The sequence below is a fragment of the Mastomys coucha genome, unplaced genomic scaffold (assembly GCF_008632895.1).
Source record: "Mastomys coucha isolate ucsf_1 unplaced genomic scaffold, UCSF_Mcou_1 pScaffold5, whole genome shotgun sequence".
Taxonomy (NCBI): domain Eukaryota; kingdom Metazoa; phylum Chordata; class Mammalia; order Rodentia; family Muridae; genus Mastomys; species Mastomys coucha.
Genome location: NW_022196911.1, coordinates 56,707,310 through 56,728,265, shown reverse-complemented (window position 1 = coordinate 56,728,265; position 20,956 = coordinate 56,707,310). Strand labels below are relative to the sequence as shown.

The following is a 20,956-nucleotide window of genomic DNA, read 5'->3' as shown; positions in this document are numbered from 1 at the left end:
GGAGGGATGTGTAGGACTCTGAGTTAGGGCTTCATAAATTTGTTAGGTTTGTGTAGAAGCAGGAGCTATTTAAAGGAGGCCTTGGGGGCATATGTGGGAGGGGCGGACCGGTTTGGAGGCGGGGCCTAGGAGTTAGGAAGGGCGGAGCCAATGGCTGTGGGGGAGGAGCCTCGGCGCTCGGAGGGAGGGGCTTGCGCGCGCGCGCTCGTTGCCGGCGCGCCCCCTCTCGGCCGCCATGTTGGCTGGCGTGTGGGTGTCAAACGCTGCACGGGCTCGGGTCGCTCCCGCCTCTCCAGCGTCGCCGGCGGCTGCAGCCTTGCACTCGCGCTGGCCAGGAACGGAGGTGAGCCGGGACTCGCGGGGCTTGGTGTGGTGGTGGCTCGGGAGTCAGGGCGGGGCGGGGCGCGGACTTCTCCAGTGCGTGGACGCCCCTAGAGCACCGGCTTCCCCCTCGCCGGCCGGGGCGTGCACCGTGCGGCCAGCCGGACCCCACCCGGCTGGACTGCTCAGCCAGGCCCCGCCCCACCTGAGCCTGCTCTGAGCTGAGCGAGGACGTCTGCCTCCTGGCTTCGGCTCCTGTCCTCGCCTCACACCTCAGCTCCCAGCCTTCAGTTTGGAACAACCCCGCCCCTCCCCAGAGCGTGCTCTTCCCCCAGGCTCACCCCTCGACCCGGCTCCGAGCCGGCCGGCCTCCCTCAGGGTATCGGGGGAAGGGGTCCCCTTACCCACGTCTTTCTCGCCCCCGGGACTGGATTCCCCTACCCGGCTCCCACTCCACAGCACAGCGGGGACGGGGGCGGCGAAGCCAGGCTCCAGCTGCCTTTTGTTCCGCGTGGGATGGCAGAGACCTGGCGGCCCTATTGGGCGAGTCCGGGTGGGCGAGCCGCGCGTGGGGTCGGCCTCTTCCGGGAGACCCTAGCTCTCCTGTGGGCCGACTCCGTCGGAGCGCGAGCCGAGCGCGTTGGGAGAGGCAGGCCATCCCTAGAGGAGTCCGGGCCAACAGGTTTTTGTTTGCAACCTGAAGTTTGCCCAGTGGTTTTGCAGGGGGAGCAGACGGTCTGAGCTCCCTAGAAACCCTAGGTCGGTCGGTATAAGTCTGTTCCTTGGTCTCGGGCCTCAGTCCTTCCCAGCGGCCTCTTCACTTTAGTGCTGCCTTGGGAACGGATTTGAAGTCTATGTTTCAGAAAAGATAGGATTTAGCCATTCTTGTGTTTTTTGACTAGGGGAACTAAGGCCCCAAAATGTGTTACTTTGCCCAAGGTCATCTAGGGATAGGGTGTTTGACACAGCTGGAAGCCCCAACGCTGGGACACTTTAGGATTTCTTAAACGTTGAGGATTTCCCCAAATCACTTGCCTGCTATTTTTAACATTCATACAAGAAAATGGGCAAGGAAAGATGAGAAAGACGCGTGAATTCTTCTTTTGCACACTCGAGAGAATACCCTGTGGAAGATGGGATTGAAATGGGGTTGAAAAGATTGAAAAAGGTGAATTTCTTTGATCGATGTCCCTATCATTATGTAATACAACGAAGACTTAACGGGAACTTTGTGGTCTTGTAACTCTAGATATAGTGTGATAGCGGCAGATACTGGATCCGCAGTGACCGGCTTTGCATTGGTAATTAAGCTTTCCATCTATATTTTGTTGGTAATGAAGCTCTTGTCTGTATATAAATGAGCATGGGAGGAACTGCCGCTTGCTTCTCTAGGGTGTTTATGATTAATATTTGTGTTGGGGAAACACCTGTAGGTCTCTTTTTTTATTTGAATGTCTGCTTTTGTTATGTTTGCGACAGGGTTTCACTGGGTAGTCAGTCTGGCCTTGAATGCACAGAGATCCACCTGCATCTGCCTCTTAGGGTGGAGATATTAAAGATGTGGGCCACCACACCCAGGCTGCTTTTGTGACTTTAAAGTTTGGGTTTCCTAGTTTTAAAGTTAGTCTAGTTATCTGTAACTGTGTAGCTGGGCTGTTATTTCATGAACATTAATTGCAAAGTACTGTTCCACATGGGCTGAGTTTGAGAAATTTTGTTGAGTATTTGGATTTCTCCCTGAGATAGAAGGGTGGGGGCTCTGTTGATCCCGTTTCCCTGTGGGGTGTATGGTGCCAAACATTTGAGTTACAAAGAAAGGGGAAACTTTTAAAAAAAAAATGTGTGAGTGTGTGTGTGTGTTGTGGTGTGTGTGAGGGTCTGAGGGGGCAGTGTATAGTGTAGGTGCCCTTGTGAGTGCAGAAGAGGATGTCCTATCCCCTGCAGCTGGAGTACATTTAGTTGTGAGCCAGGTTCTTTAAAAAAGTATGTGCTCTTAACTGCTTAGCATTCTCTCCAGCCCAGGTATTTGAAACTTGTAAGTGATGATACCTGGCATGGTGTTTGTAGTCTTGAAAAATGGCCCATCCTTTGCAGAACCTCTCTGTGGAAATATGACTGCCTCTTATGTAATCTTTCATAATGAGGAATAGATTTCCCAAGAGTAGAGATCCTGATAAGAGTCCTGTGAAAGTAGTTGAAAAGTTTTGAAGAATCTGATTTATTTTAATGGTTAGTTTTTTTTTTTCTAGAAGCTAAAGGAAGTTTTAAATTTCATTAATAGTGGCAACTTTCGAGTTCTTTGTGGACTGAAGCATGGTAAGAATGAATTTCATTCAGTTGCCCACTGTGTGCAGAGCTTTCCTGACTTGTGGATGGGGTGTGATTGACTGCCATGAGCACCTAGTGACCCTGAGAATTTATTCTGCAAAGGGTCTCACTGTGTAACCCAGGTTGGCCTGGAATTTGATTCTCCTGCCTCACCCTCTCCAGGGGTTGAATTACAGGGCACAGGCTACCATGGCCCTTGGTCTGCTGGTTAAGTGTATTTGGGTTTATGCTTGCCGCTCTGTCAAGCCTTCTTCCTCTACTCTCCCAGCCTCCCCACCTTTGACACGGGGTCTGTTAGGGAACCCTGGGCATTTTGAGACTATGACACATTTGAGGCCAGTGATTGCCTTATATTTCTTTGCTTTTCCAAGACTGTTCAGTCTGTGACATACAATACTACTCAGGTCTGTAATAAGGAGTTCTGCGGTCCAGGATGCTGCTTCTATGATTTTGTAGCACTAGTCCCACTGTTCAATTTTGCTCTGGCATAAACTGCTACTGACGGCTATCTGTGTCATGAAATGACTGTCCAGTGGATTTCTTTTTTTTCTTCCCTGCAGTGTTGGGAATTGAACTTAAGACCTCACACATGCTAGGCAAAGTACTCTGTTACTGAGATGTACCCGGCCCTCCAGCTGATTGAGTTTTTGAAAACTGACAAACATTCTGATAAGTCGGTCACTGGCTATGTAGCTCTGGTTGCCTTAGAATGGTATATGTAGACCAGGTTGGCTTGGTGCTGGGGTTAAAAGGCATCACCATGACTAGCTTTCTTAAATTAAAAAAAAAAAGATTTATTTTATTGCTTATTATTTTACTATTTGTGTTTCTATGTGTACATGGGTACAGTGATCTCAGAGACCAGAAGAAGGTGTGGAATGCTACAAGCTTCTGGACATGGGTGCTGGGAAGTGATCTTGGATCCTCTGAAAGAGCAGTAAATGCTCTTAACTTAGCCATCTCTCCAACCCTCAAATTTATTTTCTGTATCTCTGCATGACAGAAGAGGGTATCAGGTCCCATTATAGATGGTTGTGAGCCACCGTGTGGTTGCTGGGAATTGAACTCAGGACCTCTAGAGGAGCAGTTAGTGCTTTTAACCACAGGGCCATCTCTCCAACACAAATTTATTTTCTGTCTGTCTGTCTGTCTTTCCTTCCTTCCTTTCCTTCTTCCCTACCTCCTTTCTTCCTCTTCCTCTTTTTTTTCTTTTGAAGCAGGGTCCCTCTATGTAACCCTCACTGTCCTGTAGATCAGGTTGGCCTCAGACTCATAGATTCACCTGCTTCTGCCTCCCAAGTACTGAGATTAAAGGTATATGCCACCATATCTGGCCTAGAATTTTCTTAGTTTGTTCATAGTGCCTAAAAATAGAAACTTAGAAGAACAAGTCCAAGGAAACATGTCTATGGCTAAGTGTATATTCAGCCACTGTATCGAGAGGTATGTTTGACCATACCTGCTAGCAGTCTGATGATTGAGAAGTCTGAATCCTAAAATCTTGAAGCTTTTTTAATAGCCTTTAAAACAGAACCATTTTCATCAGAACATAAGGTTGGGATTGAAACCTGCATGTGAGTGGAAACTAGATCTGCTGGGTTAAGCTGCAAGACTTAGCATAGTATTCACACTGGGTCCATGAGTCCCTTGAAAGGCTAGGATCTGTAAATGAGGTAAAGTTCCTGGTTTTCTCCAGACCTTAGGATCTGTGGAAGTACTGTGATTTGAATGTCAGTAATTCAGTGGGCTACTTTATATGATAAGTGTTTTATTTAGGTTTGGAATTTAAAGAAGGAAAAAAAAAGGCATGCCTCTTTGAGGTCCCTGCTTCCCTAGAGTGGATTGATTCTTCCGGTAACTCTCCCAGCACTGTTGGGTCCTTGACTGAGCTTCATTTCTGGTCTTAGTTCAAACAGTGTACTGCATTTAAGGGTGTGTTAGAGAAAGAACGGGCAACTCAGCTTTCTCTGTTCAAAACCACGCAGAGTTGGTCCATAGGGACTCTAAGGCTTTGGTCATGTAACTCGGTTGACAAATGGAGAATAAGCTCTTCCTGAGGGATGGCTGGCCATCCAGGGCTAATGCATGATGTGAATTTAAAAGCATTTATAATTAATCACTTGAATGCAGGCTGGATCCTTCCTCTGCCCTCCCCTTCTTTGGTAATGTCATTGTCACATCTCTCTCTTCCTGCAGCATAGTGGTTTAGAGAATCTAATGGCATAGTTTGCCTGACACAGCCTCATGGCAGATTGCTTTGGAGCTGGGCACGAGGCCTGGTCCAGTGGGCCTCCTGGCTGGGTGGGGTGGGGCCCACACATCATTGAGCTTGGTTTGTTCTACCCCTAAAGTAAGACAACAAGGACTACTTCATGGAAAAGACACTCATCCACTCTCTAATTTGCTGTGCATCAAGGATTCCCTAGAGGGTTGGTTTCAGTTGGTTGCCAGGCTTCACCCCAGGTTTTCCAATTTAGTAGATAAAACCTGACAACACTTCCCCCCCTTCCTTGGATAGGTTCTTGTGTAGCTTAGGGTGGCTTGAATTCACTCTGTAGTTAAGGATGACTTTCAAATTATACATCTCTTGCCTCTGCTTCCTTAATGCTGAGAATATAGGCAAGGGCCCCATGCCCTGGTTTATGTGGTGCTGGGGATTAAACTCAGCAGGGCTTTGAGTGTACTTGACAAAACATTGTACCACTGGCTATATCATCCAGTCTTGAGAATGCATATTTTTTAAAATGCAAGTTTTTTAAAAGTACACTTATTACTAATTTTGTTTTGTTTTTTTTGATACAGGGTCTCACCATGTAGTTCTGGCTGTCCTGAAACTTGTTGGGTAGACTAGGCTGGCTTCTTAACTCAGATCCACATGCCTCTGCCTTCTGAGTGGGCCAGCTATTATTATTTTCTTAAAGGCCAGTGTGTGTATGATTTTATATATATATATATATATATATATATATATATATATATACATACATACATTTTAATTTATATAAATGCATCTGTGTCTGTGTGTATGCACTATATGGGTGAGGGTGACCACAGTATCCAGAAGAGGACATTGAATACCATGGAGCTGAGTTATAGGTGGTTGTGAGCATCCAGAGATGGGGACTGAGATCCAAATTCAGATCCTTTGGTGTATGGTACCCTTAACTATGAAGCCATCTCTGTGGCCCCTATTTATTTACTTACTTACTCGTGCACACATCATCAAGTGTGTGTATATGTGTGTGTGTGTAGGTGTAGGTCAGAGGACAACTTGTAGGAGTCAGTTCTCAGTTTTCATATGTCTTGTAGGTCCTAGGGATACAACTCAGGTTGTGAGGCTTGGTGGCAAGTACCTTTACTTCCTGAGTCATCTTGTCAGCCTACAGACGTACCTTTTTAACCAGTGTCTGCATGTTACTGATGCTGCCAGTTTGGGGACTAGACTTTGGAATCTTGGCCTGGGGACTGAAAGAGAAGGCATGTGAGGTGTCTAGCACCAGCTGGCTGTGCAGAGGAAATCAGAATGCTTCTAAATATTGCTCTGAAGATGGCAGTGTGGCATTTGGAAAGGAATTTGGGTTCTCTGAGCACTGTTCTCACTTTGATCTTTCCTATCATGATTTGGAGCATGGTTACAAGCATTTTCCTGTGTTCATTTTCCTTTTTTGGTTTTCCGAGACAGGATTTCTCTGTATAGCACTGGCTATCCTGGAACTCACTCTGTAGACCAGGCTGGCCTCAAACTCAGAAATCTGCCTGCCTCTGCCTCCCAAGTGCTGGGATTAAAGGCGTGTGCCACCACTCTCTGGCAGGTTCATTTTCTTTAAAGATAGTGAGATGAAAGTGGCCTTTAGACTGGCAGGAAATCCTCTATCTTGTTGGAAAAGCAGGCGCATTCCTACATGGCATAGTGATGACTTTCTAGGCCTTTTTAGGAATGCAGCTTGGAGAGGTGGTTGTTGTTGGTTGTTGGTCTTTGGTCTATCTGGGCAGAACACCTCAGGATTATTAGTCATCAGTCCTGGTGTTAATGAAAATCACTTCTTTTTTTTTTTTTTGGTTTTTCGAGACAGGGTTTCTCTGTGTAGCTCTGGCTGTCCTGGAACTCACTTTGTAGACCAGGCTGGCCTCGAACTCAGAAATCCACCTGCCTCTGCCTCCCAAGTGCTGGGATTAAAGGCATGCGCCACCACCGCCCGGCGAAAATCACTTCTTAATTTAGATTGATTTAATATTCTTTGGTGTTTAGAGTCTGAGAAAAAAAATTTCCCTTTACCACCCATCACCATGTTTCTTGCATTTTGAAGAACTAATGCTCAGGGTTTGGCAACCTGTATCATGCTTCACAGTGAATAAATGGTATTTTATTGTTGTGTGTAGAGTGTGTGTTGTCTGTGTATGTTAGTATGTGGGATGGCTGTGGTGTATGTATGATGTATTTATGGAGTGGCTGTGGTGTGGTACATACTGTGAGTTCTGGTGGGAGTGTGTATGGAGGCCAGAGCAGGACTTTCCAGCTGTCTTTGTTGCTCTGTAACTGCTGTCTTGATAAAAGACCGTTAACTGAACACGAAGCTTGCCATTTGGCTAGGCTGGCTGGTCAACGAACTCTTGGGGTTTGCCTGTCTTTCCCCATCAATTCGGGGTTACAGGTGTGTGCTCTATGCGGAGCTTTTCACACATGTCTGGAGATTTGAGCCCACATGTTAGTAGAGCATGTGTTCTTATCCACTAAGCCATCTCTGTAGCTCATATTTTACAGTCACTTTGTGTCAAACTTAAAACCTTATTGAGCTGGGCGGTGGTGGCGTACGCCTTTAATCCTGGCACTTGGGAGGTGGAGGCAGATGGACTTCTGAGGTCGAGGCCAGCTTGGTCTTCTACAGAGTGAGTTCTAGGACAGCCAGGGCTATACAGAGAAACCCTGTCTTGAAAAACCAAAAAAAAAAAAAAAACAAAAAAAAAACATTGTTTTTCCTCCTTTCCCTGAGGTATGCTGTGTGTTTCTGTGACCTCGATGTTTTCTCACAGCAGTCCTAAGAGTGCCATTTCACAGGTTAGTGCTCTCAGATTGGGAGGGGGCTTGCTTGGCAATGTGCTTTTAATTTAGCCTGATACTGGTAGGATTTTGAAGTTTTATGAAGTTGTTTCCAGGACAGTAGCTCACCCCCACCCCACCCCCCAAAAAATTATAGTACCCTCTGAGTAGGAAACAAGAGGTGCAGGGGTATGGACATTTGAAGGACAGTTTTGTGACTATAGGTAGAATATTTGAGGTCTGGGGTCAGATCAGTGGGTGGGAATAAAATGTTTCTTGCAGACACACTTAGTTTGACTGAGAGGACAAAGTTAACATTTGTGAGAAAATTAGAAGTCATCAGTATGTTGAACTGTGATTTTGATTTTTGTCAGGAGGCTAAGAAGGTAGAATAAAAAAATCTAGAGTTAGGGAGGACATCAGGGAGAAGGTAGAGTTAAAGTGGGCCTCGAAGGACAAGGACCTTTGTAAACAAATGGGAAGGAGTTTCCTATGGGGCAGCTGGATGGATTCCTGAGGTGGGCTTGGGGATGGGTCCTTTACGTATACATCTTGATTGTGTGCTGTGTTGAATCTGTGTTGCTGAGGAGGGTGATTTTGTGGCTAAGGAGTTTGGATTTGAAGGCCTGAGGGCTCTTACTCCTTGTACACCTACAAGACGAGAAGTCTGGAAAGCTTAAAAAGAATGTTTCTAATGGGGCCTCTTCCCAGACCAATCAGGGAGGGACCAAAGAGTTTTTTAGAAGTGCCCAGACAATTCTAAATGTGTGAATGGAGAGCTGAGCCCTGTGCTTAGGATAGCCTCTAGGAACACCAGGGCCTGGAAGGTGCAAGGGAATGGGAGCTAGAGAGAAGAGAAAGAAAGCCCGTGTGCATGGAGGAGTTGATAGTAGTGAGCCTTGAGCTCTCTTAGTCAGTGGGATTAGGCCACAGAGGAAAGGTGGAGCAGATGAAGAGAGAAGTGGGTACTTTAGCAAAGGGTAAAGAAAGTAAGGAAGGAGGAGAGATTGTGATCTGTTGGGTAATCCTTTTACCTGAGCCCCAGGCAAGGAGCAGGCAGAGCCGGTTCTTATCTCCCCATCAAGGGTTCCTGCTTATACTCCAGATTGTTAAAATGATTTCAGCAGGCAATATTTGCAAAGTTTGTTTTTGATTTATTTTATATTACATGGTGTTTTGCTTGCCTTTGTGTTCATGTATCAAGTGCTTGCCTGGTGCTACTGGAGGCCAGAAGGGGGCGTCAGAACCCCTGGAGCGGTAGTTAGCTGTCATGGGGTGCTGGGGATTGACCCTGAGTCCTCTGGAAGAAGAGCCAGTTCCTTAAACACTGAGCCATCTTTAAAAGTCCAGTATTTGTAAAATGTAAGTTGTAAATTGCAATTCTTTTTATTGCCTCCCATGCCCCCCCTTTTGTGTTTAAGTCTTATTATGCAAAGTCTAGATTGGCCAAAAATTTGTTATTCTCTTGCTTCAGCCTCTCAAGTGCAGGGATTAAACATGTGCCACCATGCTCAGCAAAACATGGTTTTAAAAGTAAGTTTGTACTAAAGAGTTCATAACTTTGATATTTAATGTTACTAATCAAAAATAACAAGTGAGGTTTTTTAACCTAGTATTTAATGAATGTCATATCACTTATGGTGTTCTGGACAAAAAGGTAGCTCAGTTTATGTTCCTATTTGATGCTTATTGCACACATGTACTGTGTGTTTACTGGTCCGGGACACATGAGTTAGTGAGTAAAATTTAAGTCTCTGCCTGCAGGTTTTGGGATCTGTAGATGTTGGCTCCTGACAGAGTGAGAAATAACGTTGGCCCTGGGTGTATCAGCAGACAGACAAATATAAAAAGTGGTGTTAGACATTGATGGAATCTGAGGGTCAGAGAAAGTGTTAGGAACTGATCTGGAAACCATCTGGATCTTTAAAGTATGTAGTTATAGGGGATAGAGGAGGAGCAAAACCAATGGTGCTGTGTATGCAGAGGGCTGGTGACATGTCTGCTTGAGTAGAGATGAATGACAGAAGGGTGGCTGGGCAGCTCCAGCAACAACTGAGTAAGACTGAAATCTTAGCTATGGTTTTCAGTCTTTTGGTATGGTGAGTGGGCAGTTCTGTAGGTCTCCCACCCAGTTCCTTACACGAATGACCCTGCTCTACTGAAAGCAGCATAGCTTAATTGAAATGGGTTGCGGTGTTAAGATCAGCCAAAGTGCCATTTTCTACAGGTACTGTGAAACTAAATGGCAACAGAGCCCAAGGCCCTGAGGCTTCTCCCAGAGCACCTGACAACAGGACTGTTTAGTGTCAGTGAGAAGGGTGGGGCTGAAAAGAGTTCCTGTTCCACCCTGTTTTTCCAGCCAGCTTCCCAGGGCCAAAATAGTAATTTTATCCTGGGCTGGTGATGACATGACATGCATGGTCCTTTGGGACTAGAATGCCCACATTTAGAGCAATGTCTTTGGGTGTCAAGGAGATGAGATGATCCTAGCCTGCAGGTCTTGTATGGATAAGAGGAAAGCCATTGGGGCGGACTGCCATAGGGCGATCTTGGCTGTATAGATGGGGTCTCTTTTGGGTGCTGTCTTAGCTTTCTGGCTGTCTTGAGAGTTAAGGCCATCATGTTGACAGTCCTGATGCGACTTGGGGCAGCCAAGGAAGAGAACCCACTTGCTTACCTTTAGAGCTTCTTCACCTTCCATATTTCTTTGCTTATGGCCCAATCTCAGCCAGCTGTGACTGTTTTGACCACCTTACAGCATCAGTGGACACTGCCTCACTTGCCTCCCATTGGGTGGTGATGTTTGACCCACTGGGTGGTCTTTCCCTATCTCAAGTTAGGGGAGAATGCTTTCATTCTCTCTGCTTCCCCTTTGCCCTATAACCTAACACGCTCATAGGTTCTTGGACTTGGCTGTGGATGTCTTTGGGATTAGGCCTTTGGAAGACCATCATTTGCCCACTATAGTTGCCAACATCAAAAGTAGATCCTGTGCAGCTTTCTACATTTGTAGTTTCATGGACAAATGGGAACACTTAGCAGTTGAAGGCTGCACTGTTGCTTGACAACAATGGGTCAGGGTCAGTGTGAGTGCCATCATCTCTAGATGGGGCTTGTGAGTGCCAGTTCTGTGGCGCCCACTAATTTTCCCCTGATTGTTGCTCACTTTGGGAACAGAAGGACTTACCAGGTCAGTCATGGATGTGCTCTCTGTTCAGGTGGTTGAACTCACCACCATCTCCTAGTCTCATTTCTTCTCTTCACCCCCTGCACTTTACTTCATTTCCTGTCTCCAGACTTTTGACCCAAGGTCTCTCCTGTTTCTACATGGCACCCACTTTTCCATATCCTCCTGACCCAAGGCCCTGTGCTCTGTACTATTGCTGATGCTATTTTAGGTGGTATTGTTTATGCTGTGACTCTTTGTTTCCCATCCCCTCCTTTTTTGGGGCACCCAGCTGTAGTCTGTAGTGTATTCTGGTACCTTCCCCTGGGTGTCATGCTTGGAGTTCATGAAAACGAGTCCTTATAATGTACTTCTGGAGCCATTTCAGTCAAAAGTCAAAATTTACACAAGTTTGTGGTCAGGCATCTCAGTGCCAAGCACTTGACTAGATACTGGGAATGTGACAGAGTACTAGGAGGTTGGCTTCCATGTAAGACTCTTTTGTACAGAGGAAGAAAGAGAACCAAGAGAATGGGCAATGACAGTGTCAGGATGCTACTGCATATAGGGGTGGGGTCTGCTTTCTTCAGTTTCCAGGCTGGCAGTCCCATCTGCTTACGTTGTTTTTGGAGCTCTTGTTAACAGTATTTCCAGTAAATATCCCCTTGTGTCCAGACACTGCCTGGACCTAGTTGATAGCTGAAATTTTAACAGGCTTCCTTACATTGGAAAGGGTTCAAGCTAACCACTTCCTTTTATTCTTGCTCTGTAATCTGAACTGGGACTCTGATTTTCTTCTGAAGGGCCATTTTTCTGTGGCCTCTTGTAGAGGGGACATGAATTAAGTGACCCTGGCTCAGGGTGGGGACATTTGGTAGAATCCTTTGCATCTGACAGCTAAGGGTACCTGCTGTTTTTATCTATGTAGAATATAATCCAGAAACTTGGCTATAAACTTGGTGTCATTATGGAGGATTCAATAAATGGAAACAGCATAATTTAGTGAAACTCATATCTCAGCTTCAGCATTTTATTTTATCTATTTATTTTTTAGAGATTTATTTATTTTATGTATATGAGTACACCGTAGCTGTACAGGTGGTTGTGAGCCATCATGTGGTTGCTGGGAATTGAACTCAGGACCTGCTTTCTCCAGCCCTGCTTGCTCCTGCCCAAAGATTTATGTATTATTATATGTAAGTACATTGTAGCTGTCTTCAGACACACACAGAAGAGGGCATTAGATCCCATTACAGATGGTTGTGAGCCACCATGTGGTTGCTGGGATTTGAACTCAGGACCTTCAGAAGAGCAGTTAGTGCTCTTAACCTGCTGAGCAATCTCTCCAGCCCCAGCTTCAACATTTTAAATCTAGGTTTCTCCTGTGGATTATTCTAAAACAACCCCCAAACTTTATTGATAATGGCTTAGCTGTATATTTTTAATAGATTTGGACTTTCTGTAAACATGCTTGGTGAAAATAGACTACTGTTGTTTTTATTTGAGACACTTGCCTGTGATTAGTGATTCTCTAAGCATTCAGGTTCCAAGTGTGAACAACTAAGCCCAGCTTCCAGTATGGGTCCTTTTAATTCTTACTCTGTTTCCTCCAGACAGGACTTTCTCTGTGTAGTCCTGACTGTCCTGGAACTCGTCTTTAGACAAGGCTGGCTTTGAACTCAAGAGATTACGCTGAGATTAATTGTGTGCCACTGTGCCTGGCACTCATTTGGATTTTTATATGCTCCTTGTTCAAAGCTAACTTTTTCAGTTGTGAAATGATGATGATCTCTATACAAAAACATTCACTTGGCTTGAATTTTGCTATCACTTCTTTTTTGGTTTATCGAGACAAGGTTTCTCTGTGTAGCCCTGGCTGTCCTGGAACTCACTCTGTAGACCAGGCTGGCCTTGAACTCAGAAATTCACCTGCCTCTGCCTCCCAAGTGCTGGGATTAAAGGCGTGCGCAACCACTGTACGGCTGCTATCACTTCTATTAGGGCAAACATTAAGAGTTTTGCTATTTTAGTTTTGTTACTGCAAAGTATTTATGAAATTTTACTATTGCAATCATGTTAAACTGGGAATAGAGGCATGTACCACCCTGCCTGATCACTAAGCTGCTTTCTAACTCTGGTTTGCCTGATTCAGACATCCATGTGCCGAGCATCTTTTGTCATGTGGCATCTTGGTTGGCCTCTTTCCAGGTTTTTTCATGTTGTAGCATGGATCAACCCTTTATTCCTTCTTATTGAGTAATCTCTGTATGAGTGGACAACAGCTCATTTACCTTCCTGTTGATAGTCATTTGAAGTTTTAATTTTGTCCATTGTGAATAGTTGCTATTTTAATTCATACATGTTGCTTAATTTAAAATGTAGTGATAGAGTACATAGATCATGAAGAAAGCATCACATATGTGAGGGTAGGAAGTGGTTTGTTTCTGTTTATTTCAACAACACATTTTGGAGGGACTTAAAGGCTCAGGCTTCTTTGAGAAGTTTGTTAGCTGAACTGCTCCTCTGCTGAAAAGCTCATCCCTTTTCTGGTTCTAGCCTAATCTGTGGAGTTAGGATGGGTAGAGGACATAACAGGTAGAGGACCCTGTCAGCACTGCTGTGGAGGACATGCTCAGTGGTCTGAGACTTTGCTGTTGAGTTTTTTTCTGAGACAAACTTGTGTTTTCATGGGATCCAGTGACGGAAAGGTTTCCATTCCCAGGTTCCAAGGCAGGGTCTTTGTTTATATAGCCGACAAAGTTTTAAGTTTATGTTTTCTTAGAACATGTACTTTGTCCTAGAGATAGGTCAAGTCTGTCCTTGTCAGTGGGTACTGAGTGAGTGGGATGGAATGGTCTGCATGCTGGGCTCTGCTTTCTTGTAGGAGTTACTGGGCAGCAATGTACTGATAGTGGGCACCCTTCTCAAGGGCTGCCTCTGGAAGGCAGTGGCCCCATGTTCTGTTGATGGGGACTTATCTCCATTCATGGAGTTATGGCCCCATGCTCTGTTGATGGGGATTCATCTCCATCCATGAAGTTGGGGAGCACATCAGACCATGTGCTCCATTTTTAGAGAGTTCAAAGGGTTATTCATCTCAAGGCCAAGGATGAGGAAAATGTGAATTTGATTTGTTTTTCACTTGTACTGAGTGTGAATCCACTTCATTTGAGGCTCCTAGGAAGCTCAGTTAGTTCAGAGTCTTCTTTTTTCCTCCCCTCAACCCTCCAAGACAGGGTTTCTCTATATAGCTTTGGCTATTTTGGAACTGCTTTGTAGACAAAGCTGGCCTCAGACTCACAGACTGCCTCTGCTCCTGAGTACTGGGATTAAGGGTGTCTTTTACCATAGCCTGGTTAAGGTACTGGCTTTTAGTACAAAGTCCTCTAAGATTATTAAGGGTGTAGGGTCCCAGCCCTCCTACATAGCGCCATTACTGATATCCCCATGATGAAAAATAAACAAGATCAAAGTATAGCTGACCTCCGTAATCATTTTAAGTGTTAACGAGCCTTTAGAGTGTCTTTTAGCAGACTGGGGACAGATAGGCAGGATATGAACTCTCCGTATTAAAGATTGAGGTAAAATCAGTGAGATCTATCTTTGCTTCTCCCTGCTCTTAGTTATGGCATTCCTTGCTCTAAGATTTGGAGCAGGACTCTGATTTTGCACATCTTAGGACCCATTGTGTATAAGGAAAGTCAGAATATATATGGCCAGTTCCTTGATAGAGTGGAGGGTAGTAGGGGGTGGGTCAGAGCAGTCATGGCTTCCTGGTTAGTGTGTGGCTGGCTTTGGGAAGAAGGGGTCTTTTTGGGTTTTGTGACCTGTCTTGGGAAAGAAAGACAACAGACAGGAGGACAGGAGATGGTGAGATGGCTTTTAGTTCTGAGGTTGTCCACTGCCATTTAATTCAAAGTGCTCAAGTATGCCAAAACCACCGTATTTTGTGGTATTACTTTGGGTCTCTCACAAAAGATCATCAGAGAAGTTTGGAAGTATATACTGAAGACCTGACCTAAAGGCTTGTCAAGTCTGACAGTTCAGGTTTAGGGTCGGGGTTGGGGTTGTCAACTGTGACTACTGTTAACTGATTTCAGGCTTATTTTTGTCAGTTTATATCCATCACCCTTTCACTCTCCTACCCTTGGGGTTCTGGTGGCTCACTGTCTGTGAGGAGGTCTGCATTGCTTTTTTTCCTTTCCAGGAGAGCTGGTGTGTCCCCACTCTTCCTCTGTAGTGGGTTGGCAAGCCCTCAGAGGCCTGGGTCAGACGAGAGAGGCCTTTTGAGAAACTGAGGACTTGGTGACCACCTGGAAGTGTCTGGTAGGAGGAATGAAGGTGCTTTGGTGCTGTTGCTGAGCTGTAGGGTGTAGAAGAAGAGTAGCAGGGTGGGAGGATTAAGGCTGGGTTGTAGAATCAAATTGTTGGCACTGCTGCATGCTCTTTGGAGACTTCCACAATGTGGCATAGTGGTTCTTTGGGTGAGGTTACTGAATAGTCACTGAGTCTCATTTTCTCTATCATCATGGTATAAAAGAAAAGAGTTATTTGCTACATACTACCAAGTGCCTCTAAGACCTTCCAGTCTCAAGTGAGAGCAGCATTGGACTGAAAATTATTTTCTCTGGGTATGTGCTATCCCTTTGGTAGGCTGTGTTGGCTTGATGACAGAGTTGGTCCTTTCTACTTAGCCTATTGCTTTTTTTTTTTTTTTTTTTTTTTTTTTTTTTAAAAGCAGGAGTCCAAAGAAGAGAAAACAGGCCTGTTGTCCAGGAAATGTGTTTGCCTGTGGCTGACTGTGGTGCAAGCAGGGAGCTAGAATAGGCTCTGGGCCAGCCAGGCCTTTCCATGACATGTTGTGCCTAGTCATTTCCTTCTGGGGTCCTTGGCATTCATTCTGCATGTGGATAAATCAGAGTTGTGTAAATCCCTGTGAATAAGTTTTATGGTGAGAAAATCCTGGGTTTACCATGCAGTGGTACTAGGTTCACTTGGCTGGTCCATAGAACCAACTCCAGTGCAGATGTGTAGGTACATTGATCTCCCCCAAGACTTGATCATCAATAAGCTGGCAGGTACCTGTGTATAGTGTGTCCAACAAAAGGTACATTTGGAAGCCACATTGAATATTTTAAAAACTCTTTTGCTAGACATATAAAGGCTATAATAAAAGGCTTATAAAAGTTTATTTAGAAGAAAAACAATCAGTTTAAAGTTCAGAAAGGGGAATTAGCCGGGCGGTGGTGGTGCACTCCTTTAATCCCAGCACTTGGGAGGCAGAGGCAGGCCGATTTCTGAGTTTGAAGGCAGCCTGGTCTACAGAGTGAGTTCCAGGACAGCCAGGGCTACACAGAGAAACCCTGTCTGGGGGGTGGGGGCGATTAGAAAGGGGAATTAAATATTTTTCTTAGCAAGAAAGCTCAGCCTGTGGTTACCGATGCGTAGTCAAGCACTCGGAGACTTCTGCCCTCTGAGGTTTTGGTCTGAGGTTTTCTCTTTCTTATGGGTGATGTGGAAACATGATTTTGTTGTGGCTTTTGATGACTGAGAAGAGTAGCTTGATGACCTTCCATCCTTTGAGCCTTAGGTCACTCAGGTCTGTTTTCTGATGTAGGGGAAAGCTGAGGGGCGACTGAGGTGGAAATGTCTTTGTATTGACAGATAAGCTCTTGGAATAGCAGCTCCTCTCCATCTGCTCAAAAGAAAGGATAAGTTGGTTGTCCTTGGCTGTTGTCTTTCTGCTCTCTGTGTGTTGTGTCTTCTGTGCTCTTGGAGAGTGAGCTGGTGTTTGTTTGGTCTGCAAGCTCCAGTTTTGTGCCCAGGCTTGATAGGGATAGGTGCTAGGTAAGGCCTGGTGCATGATTGGCTAAGCCTGATGGGGAGCTTGAGTGACCTAACACTTTGTGATGGAGCATGGACCTGTTTAGGATACTCACTGGATAGGGTTTGTACATGGCTACAGGTGGGCCCACCAGAGAGAAAGCTTAGGCTAGAATGGACAGTGGGTGAAGCCACTGAAATGTGAAGCTGGAAGGCTTTGGAGGGGAGCCTCACTAAGGGAGGGACAGCCTTAGGAAGGCCTTAGCTGGCTATCATTGGTGCTGAGCTCCACCCTGCTCTTGGCAGGGTGCAGAGATCACAGTGGGGTCTGGGCTAGCACTTGATTAACTAAAGGTTTGGGTATAGTTCTGGCATTTCTTTTTCTTTCTTTTTTTTTTAAAATATAGAATAGAGTTTATTTAGGGCATAATGGGGAGGGGTGTTAGAGGGTATCAGAGGCAGAGAAAGGCAGAGAGGAGAGAGTAAAGAAGTAGAGGCCAGCCATGACCACGTGGAGGGGGAGAGGAGGGAATGGGGAGAAAGGGGACAAGCGGGAAGCAAGAGTAAGAGAGACAAGAAAAACAAGAGCAAGAGCTGGTATTTCTTTTTTAAATGAAAAAAAAATGGATAGGATATTTAATATTTTTTTAAGTGAAATGCTCAGTTCTAAAATGAAAGGTTATTAAAATACTTCAGGGGCCTGGTGGGATGGCCAAGTGGCTAAAAGTACTTGTAAGTTGTCCTCTGATTTCTACATTTTCATTGTGGCATGTGTGTTGCCCAAATAAGTAAATAAGTAGATGTCATAAAAAAGTATACTTTGGGAAGTATTTCCCTTCACTCCTGATCACCTGAGTTCTGGTAACTACTTGGTAATGTAGCACATGTGTGGGTTCTTTCTTTCTTATTTTGTTTTTTCTCTTTTGGAAGAGGATCTTACCAAGTAGCCCTGGCTGCCTCAAAAATCATAGAGATACACTTGCCTCCACTTCCTGGGTATTGGGATTAAAGATGTATGCCTCTAAGCTCAGCTCTTTTTCCCTCTTTTTATTAAATAAAAGCATATTCTTTATAAATCTCAATATTCTGATTCCTTTCTATTACTTTTACTTTTTGGAGGAGGTGGGGAAGAGGGTCTCTCACTCTTAGCTCTGGATAGCCTGAAACTCACAGAAATGGAATAGAATCAAGTCAAGGATGTGGGTGTTTGCTTTGTGTGTGTGTCTGTGTGTTCACCACCCCCCTTCTGTTGGTATGCATGGAGATTTGCTGATGTGCTTATGCTAGCTCATGTGCTTGTGGAGGCTAGAGGTCAGCACCAGGTATTTTTTCTCACTTTCCACTTCATCCATGCATTATCCATCCATCCGTCCATCCATCCATTTTTTATATTTATTGATTGTATCTGTGGGCAGGCATATGCTGCATTATGCATATGTAAGTCAGAAAGACATCTTGGGAGTTACTTCTCTTTTTGTGTGGGTTCTAGGGATTTAACTCAGGAAATCAGGCCTAGTGGCAGGTGTTACCTCCTGAGTCATTTTGACAGATTGCCCAGATTTTCTCCAGAGTGTTCACATTGCCTTCCCACCAGCAGTGTGACTGCTCATTTCCCCCACAGCCTTGCCAGCCTCAGGTAGAATCACATGTTTAGATTCCTGCCAACCTGACAGGTGTAAAAAGTATTTCAGTATAGTTTTAATTTATATTCTTCTGAAGTTGAGCTTTTCATACTATCACATGATGAAGGACTCTATGTATATATTTTAAAATTTTAAAGGTTCCTTTCTTTCTGTTTATCTGTTTCTGTCTGTCTTGGAGACAGGGTCTTACTCTGTAACTCTGGCTGTCCTGGAACTCACTGCATAGATCAAGCTGGCCTCAAAACACAGAGATCTGCTTATCTCTGCTTCCCCAGGTGCTGGAATTGAAGGCATGCATCACTATGCATGGCTGAGATTGAGTTTTTTTTTAATTGTGTACATGTCTGTGGAGTCCAGAAGAGGCCATTGAACATTGGAGTTCCTTGGAGCTGAGGTTATATGTAGCTGTGGGTCTTTCAGTGTGAGTATTGAGAATTGAAGCTGGGTCCTCCCGAAGAAAAGCCAGTGTTCCTAACTGCGGAGCCATCTCTCCAATATCTTGGATTTCTGATCCTACAGCTTTTTTTTTTTAATTTTTTTTTTTTAATTTTTTTTTTTTTTAGATTTATTTATTTATTATATGTAAGTACACTGTAGCTGTCTTCAGACGCACCAGAAGAGGGCGTCAGAACTCATTACGGATGGTTATGAGCCACCATGTGGTTGCTGGGATTTGAACTCATGACCTTCTGAAGAGCAGTCGGTGCTCTTACCCGCTGAGCCATCTCACCAGCCCGATCCTACAGCTTTTACAATACCCAGTTTGTATGCTTCATCATGCTAGGTAGATATTACCAAACAAGCCATATCTTCAGCTCTTAAGTTTCTTTCTGTATTTGTGGGTCATAGGCTAGTTTTGTGTTAGGAGTTGCAGATCTTTGTCAGCCCTGGACTGGACTTGAGGACTGGTGATCTCATTAGTGAGAGCACAGAGCCTCATCCAGCTCTGGCTCCATTTAGTTCATGAAGTACTTCCCCAGCAGAGAGTCTCAGACCCAGTACTGGAGCTGCTTGGGTAAGCTCTGGGTATAGTGGTTAGCTCTCAGTCAGGTCAGTAGTAGACAGTGGCCTAAGTATGTGTGAACAGCAGAACGTACAGTGTCTGTGGTTTGCTGTAGAATCTTGAGGCATGTGGAGTGGGGTTCAGTTCTCTTGGGAGACATGAAGATGCTTCAGGATTGTCCAGTTCTCGTGGCCTTGTTCCCCTCGAATGGTGCAAGCAGGAGAGGAGGCTGGAGTGAGAGAGGCTGGATTTTCTAAAGAAGAGAGGGTGTTTTTTCTGGGCAAAGAAAAGAGCAACTGGGCATGTACATCTGCATAACTTGTAGTTGTCAGTGCTGAATGAACCCCTAGATTGTTAGTTTCCTAAACAGAGCAAGGCAGTGGCAGTATAAACACTAAATTAAAACATTTAGCTAATTGGTAGAAAACCAAAAAGAAAATAATGACTTTCATTTCTTTTGGTTGCGCTTGTTTTGACATTTGGCAACATACTTCTAATCTTTAAAGAATTAAGAAATTATGGTATGCAAACTTGTTTGTTTATGCTTGTTAAATTTAGAATGAAATAGACTCCTCCTCCTGTTCCATGTTAGTCTGCTTTGTTTTGCGTTTCTCCTGGAGAGGGTGTGGTCAAGGGACCAGTGGGACAGAAAAGATCAGTCAGAATTCTTCAGGGTGCTGGGGATCCCTATAGCGGAACAGGTGCTGTTAGCCTTTTTTTCCATAGCTCTTGGGCCCCTTATGATGCTTGAAAACTGGCCCTAATTTGTAAAGGAGGACACATTTTATAGATGAGGTACCTGGTGGTGGCTAGGGGTAGGTAGACAGTAGTCTTTCTGCCCTTGCTGAGCTGTTTTTAAAGCTGTAACAATATCCATATGCCGTGGTAAGGGGTTTGTTTTGTTTTGTTTTTGAAACAGGATCTAACTGTGTATCTTAGACTGGCCTGGCCTTACACTCAGGACAATATTACATAATCCTCCTGAGAGATGATGGAATTACAGATGTGCACAAATACCCCATTTTTCTTTTCTTTTTTTTTTTAAAGATTTATTTATGATTATATCTGAGTACACTGTAGCTGTCTTCAGACACACCAGAAGAGGGTGCCAGATCTCATTACAGATGGTTGGGAGCAGTTGCTGGGACTTGAACTCAGGATCTTCGGAAGAGCAGTCAGTGCTCTTAACCGCTGAGCCATCTCTCCAGCCCCCCATTTTTGTTCTTGATAGGCACTGCTTTACATTGAGTGAGTGTATGGAGGGTTAGTGAGCCCATAGAAGAGAGGATGGGAAGAATGTGAGTAGGCCTGGAAGGATCCATTGCTGTGAGGTGTCATTCATTCTTGTAGCAGATGTGTGCCAGCATTTGACCAGGCCTGGTCTGAGTCAGTATAGAGATTATCCACTAAGCAGCTCAGTTGTGGTGTTGTAGGAAGAAGAGATTAGGTTATAGACAATGCAGTAAGTTTAGGCAAGTTCCTGGGCCTCTCAATCCTTTGCCCAGGCCTGGATGGGTAGCAGGTAGTAGATCCCAGGTGGGAATCCCTGACATTATTGGGGCTGTCAGAATTGCTGTGGGATGGATGTGCAATTGCATATGTACAGGGGCACCTGCCTGCAGTGTTCTTCTTCT

At 44.8% G+C, this 20,956-nt stretch overlaps 1 protein-coding gene across 9 annotated transcripts in view; it reads left to right on the top strand.

Moving 5' to 3' along the window:
- Nucleotides 1-200: 200 nt before the first annotated feature.
- The window catches only part of Epn2 (epsin 2), a 66,144-nt gene continuing 45,388 nt past the window's right edge, over nt 201-20,956 (top strand). For 3 of the 9 annotated variants that reach the window (XM_031355136.1, XM_031355134.1, XM_031355135.1), the window contains exon 1: nt 202-343. The gene's annotated coding sequence lies outside the window, so the exon portion shown is untranslated. Of the gene's footprint in view, nt 344-667; nt 1,490-1,570; nt 1,623-2,599; nt 2,638-7,680; nt 7,706-20,956 lie in introns of those variants that run through there. The other 6 variants (XM_031355129.1, XM_031355132.1, XM_031355137.1 and 3 more) reach the window with 6 other exon arrangements.